Below are 6,212 nucleotides of genomic sequence, written 5' to 3' on the forward strand. Positions count from 1 at the left end.
TAGACAGACTATAGACTAGACTATAGACTAGACTATAGACTAGACTATAGACTAGACTATAGACTAGACTATAGACTAGACTATAGACTAGACTATAGACTAGACTAGAGACTAGACTATAGACTAGACTATAGACTAGACTATAGACTAGACTATAGACTAGACTATAGACTAGACTATAGACTAGACTATAGACTAGACTATAGGCTAGACTATAGACTAGACTATAGGCTAGACTAGAGACTAGACTATAGACTAGACTATAGACTAGACTATAGACTAGACTATAGACTAGACTATAGACTAGACTATAGACTAGACTATAGACTAGACTATAGACTAGACTATAGACTAGACTATAGACTAGACTATAGACTAGACTATAGACTAGACTATAGACTAGACTATAGACTAGACTAGACCTAAAGACTTGGCTATAGATTAGACTTTAGAATGGACAATAGACCATACTTTAGACTAAACCATAGACCAGACTATAGACTAGACTGTAGGCTAGACTAAGGACTGGACTATAGACTAGACTATAGACTAGACTATAGATTAGACTATAGAATAGACTATGGACTAGAGTATAGACTGGAGTATATACTAGAGGCTATAGACTAGACTATATACTAGACTATAGATTAGACTTTTGGCTAGACTAAAGGCTAGATTATAGATGAGACTATATACTAGACTATATACTAGACTAAAGCCTTGACTGTAGACTAGATTATATACTAGACTATAGGTTAGACTATAGACTATTCTATATCCTATACTATAGACTAGACTTTAGGCTAGATTATAGACTAGACTAGAGACTCGACTATAGGCTAGACTATGGGTCTGAATAAAAACTAGACTATAGACTATACTATATTCTAGAGTACAAATGGTCTGAACTATAGTCCACACTAAATACCATTTTATAAACCTGACTACAAATTAGATTTTAGTCCGAAAAATGACCAGACCATAATCCTTACTCTCTGCTTGCCTATAGTCCAGACTAAAAACTAGTGAACAATCTAGGCTAGAATAGAATAAAATAGACTATAGTCCAGACTACGAACTTGAGTAACTTATAGAGTACATTACGGTTTAATACTAGATAATATTCCAGAACATAGACTACAGTCCGGGATATATATTACAGTTCAGACTATAGACTAGACTGTAGCTCAGCCTATAGTATAGGCTATAGTTCAGTCAAGAACTTAGAATAGAGTATATCCCAGCCTATTGACAAGACATTTAACCAAATTATAATCTACACTATATTCCCTAATATAGACTCAATTATAATGCAGACTTAAATCCAGACTTTAGCTAGAATATAGCCTTTATATAACTGTCATCTCTAAATATCATTTAACAACTAAAACTATTATTTTATTTTTGTTTCTTTAGAATGGAATTTCCAAACTCTTAAGTGGCTGTTTAAATGTCTAACAAAAATTTCATTCCCTCCTTACAGCTAAGTTGAGTGTGTGACATTTCAATACCATGTGTCAACAGTTGCTTTTAAAATCAAGTCTTCTAATATCCCTTTTTTTTTCCCCCTCTTGCTTCACTTGCTATAATAGAAATAAAGTTGTTATAATATTTGATTTTTTTTAGCAAAAAAACGAAAGCAGAAATTTTTTTTTTATTTTTCTAGTTTAAATAGAGTGTATGTGTGTGAGAGATTTTTTGTGAAGTAAAATGACAAAAAGTATGTATTTGTTACCAAAAATACAATACAAATTGTTGAGTGTTAAAACTATTAGGGGGAAAAGATGACAGAGAAAAATAATGTTTTAATATTTTTCTTGAAAAATTAAATAGTTTTAAATAGTTTTAAAATAATATCATAATACCGCCAACTGTGCGTATGAGTAATATTTAATAGATACTATTTTTGGAGAATTCGTAATAACTTTGTTGCTTGTAGAGATAAATTGATAATTTCGAAGGTTTTTTATAGAAAACTGTCTATAGTTTTAACATAATATAACAACTTTTAATAAAGTTTTCTCAGAGGATTATAAATTTGCAAAAATTTTAGAAAATTTGTTAAAGGAATTTTTTAAAATTTTATAACTTTTTTAAACTTTTGGATCTCATTCTCCTAAAATTTTTCCTTTCCTCCAATATATTTAAACTAATACAGTTTGTGTGTATGTTAGTTGATCTCTTTGTTGTCTCTGTATATGTGTACTTTTATACTAAATATCTAAGCCTTAGTATAAACTTTACATTTCAGTTAAGTTACTTTTTTTCCCACTCTATATCAAGTTATATATCGCATTTTGTTAAAAAATTCAATAGTGTTTAGAATTTTATTGGATTTAAGTTTAAAAAAGAACAATAAAAACGTACATATATGTACTTACACATTGAACTAACGGAAAAAGAGCAATACAAGTTCCCCGAATGCTAGAAAACTAAGCCATTGGCTAAGCATACAATTTTGGATGGAAGAGACACTGATTAGTTTTAAAAAAGTCATTTACAATAACCTTCACATAAAACTGTTCCTTAAGAATAATATTTTAAATTTTAAGAAAAAATAAAAAATGGATAATTCAGTTTAAAGAAATATTTAACCGGAATACAATTTTGACCTTCATAGGTCCTTTGGATTTCTTTTACTACTTAAGTACATATAAAACCTTATTATTCTAATCTTTTGCTTAATAATCTTTCAAACTTTAGTCGCAATAAACTTTCAACTTTAGAAGCATACAAATATCGATCTATACATACTTATATTTATTTACAGTTTCTGTTACTAGTAACGCTGGGTTGTTAGTTTTAAATAAATAAATGACGATGAGCATAATGATGGTGATGACTTGCTATAAAGCTGAGAAAATGACTGGACTAGTCACTGGTGATTTCTCACAATATAAAAAACATTAAGAGGACCAACTACAAATCTAAGAAGGAATACCAGTAGTTAAAATACCATCTGGGCTACAATATAAACTGCTAGACTACAGACTAGACTATAATTTACAATATAAATTAGAGAATAGAATAGGATATAGATTAGATAATAGACTAGACTTTAGATTATACTATACATTATACTATAGACTAGACTACAAACTATGTAAAAGACACTATAGACTATAATATAGACCACAAAATAAACTAAACTAAAATATAGAATAGATTAAAGACTAGACTAAAGACTAGACTAAAGACTAGACTAGAGATTAGACTATAGTCTAGACAATAGACTTGTCTTTGGACTAGACAATAGAATAGACTAGCCTAAAGAAACTATAGAATAGACTATACTATAGACTGGACTACATACGAAACTATAGAAGAGATTTACACCAGACTATTGTTTAGACTATAGACTATAAACTAGACTTACTTACTTACTACACTATTGACTAGACTATATATCAAATTGGACAATAGACTAGTCTATAGACTATTGACTTGACTATAGACCAGTCTATAGACTAGACTATAGACTAGATAATAGACCAGAAAATAGACTAGACTATAGAATATATGCTAGGCTATAGACTACACAAGACTAGACTATAAACTAGATTAAGACTAGACTATAGACTAGACTATAGACTAGACTATAGGCTAGGCTATAGACTAGACTATAGACTAGACTATAGTCTAGACTATAGACTAGACTATAGACTAGACTAACGACTAGACTATAGACTAGACTAACGACTAGACTATAGACTAGACTATAGACTAGACTATAGACTAGACTATAGACTAGACTATAGACTAGACTATAGACTAGACTATAGACTAGACTATAGACTAGACTATAGACTAGACTATAGACTAGACTATAGACTAGACTATAGACTAGACTATAGACTAGACTATAGACTAGACTATAGACTAGACTATAGACTAGACTATAGACTAGACTATAGACTAGACTATAGACTAGACTATAGACTAGACTATAGACGACTATAGACTAGACTATAGACTAGACTATAGACTAGACTATAGACTAGACTATAGACTAGACTATAGACTAGACTATAGACTAGACTATAGACTAGACTATAGACTAGACTATAGACTAGACTATAGACTAGACTATAGACTAGACTAGACTAGACTATAGACTACTATAGACTAGACTATAGACTAGACTATAGACTAGACTATAGACTAGACTATAGACTAGACTATAGACTAGACTATAGACTAGACTATAGACTAGACTATAGACTAGACTATAGACTAGACTATAGACTAGACTATAGACTAGACTATAGACTAGACTATAGACTAGACTATAGACTAGACTATAGACTAGACTATAGACTAGACTATAGACTAGACTATAGACTAGACTATAGACTAGACTATAGACTAGACTATAGACTAGACTATAGACTAGACTATAGACTATAGACTATAGACTAGACTATAGACTTGACTAGACTATATACTATACTATAGAATATACTGTAGACTAGACTATAGAATAGACTAAAAACTAAACTTTAGACTACACTATAGAATATACTTGATATAGAGTAAATTATAAACTTGACTGTAGACTAGACTATAGGCTACAGTACAGGGTTTGCTATTGGTAGTTTTCAGTGTTGGTCACACTCTGAGCAAAAGTGGTTGAATGATTTTTCTCCCTTTTATATTTTTTGTTTATATTTATCTAGGGTGGCAAAGGGGTCTTAGCCTAAAAGTAAACTTTGCTTGTTTTTTTTGCTTTTGTTTTTTGTACATCTCTAGTTATTTATTTAACTTTCTAAAGCTGACTTTTTGTTTTGCTGGTAAATAAATCAATAACAGACCAAACGAATGACAAGTAAAATGTATTATAAAAATATTGATTTAGGAGAGAAAGAAAAGTAAATTGGGGGTTTTACTTTAATTTAAAAATTAATTTAGAATTTTTCTTGAAATAGTTTTAAAAATTAAATTTTGAAATAAAATTGAAAAAAGAAAAAGTTTAATAAAGATTTTAAAATATTTTTAATATAAACTAGTTGGTTACTGTTCAAACGCCTAAAAGCTTACTTAACCTTTTGTTGCTGTGTCATTTAAATAATTTTCATTGATTTGCATATATCAGTATTTGTTGCAGACATTTCGCTGTCTGTGTGCGTCTGTCTATCTGTCCGTCCGTCTGTCTCTTTAGTTAAATACAGATGTTAAACAGTAAAATAAATGTCATTTCAAATTGTTACAACGCATTCGACATGATTTTATGCAGACATTAAGTCAAGTTGATTGAAATGATGATTGATGTTGCCCTGACAGACGCGTACATTTCGATTTAGACATGTTTTAGAAAAGAAATATAAATAACATACTAAATACAGGCATTTTAAAGTTAGAAGTGGGGACCAAATGAATTTGTAGCTGTCAGAATAGTAGAGTAAAATATTTTGGTTGCAAATTGAAATATTGAACAGAGAAAATTGGACGGAAAGGAGGGACATATTGTCAGAGAAATAAAGAAATGTTTGATAGAGATATTTAGATGAAAATAAAGAAAATAAATGGACTTAAACGTGAAATATCTAAACATATTTTAAAGGATCTGTGATTTCAGCTAGAAATTTCCCATGTCATTTCAACAATCTGGCGGTATGCTGTGGTTTTGTTGTGCTAAATTTAATAGAGTTTAGATATTTAATAAAAAATGCTGAGAAAATTGGTTATAAATAGTAAAATTTAAAATTTTTCTTTATTCAAGCAACAGTGCGTATGATTGATATTAATTAGGCACTATTTTTAGAAAAACTTGTCTAGCACTTTTGTTTCTAACACAATTTTAGTAATTCAAAAACTATTTCAAAGAGAACATCATCAGCTATAATCTCGTTTAAATCTGCTATACAAACTACTTAAGAAAACTCAATTTTTAAAACGTCATAATTTATTTTTTCAAATTTTTATGAAAAATTCCTTTAGAATTTTTTCTATTTCTCATAAATTGTTTGTATCCTTGAAACCTAATATCCTTAATAATAGAAATTGCTTTACATACTATTTATAGCCTAAACCTTTCTAACAAATTTTTGACTAACAAATTCCTTTAACTATTTAAATCTGTGTTTATATTTTAGTATTTTGTTGGCTATTTTATTAGATTGTTTTTTGTTGTATTTACTTACATACGAAAATATTTATGTAAGAGGGTTTGTATTTTTCAATATTTTTATGTAAATTTCATTTCACACTTGATT

Source organism: Lucilia sericata, unplaced genomic scaffold (genome assembly GCF_015586225.1).
Source record: "Lucilia sericata isolate MDLA Ls3-8-SP2 unplaced genomic scaffold, ASM1558622v1 Contig002015F_arrow, whole genome shotgun sequence".
NCBI lineage: Eukaryota > Metazoa > Arthropoda > Insecta > Diptera > Calliphoridae > Lucilia > Lucilia sericata.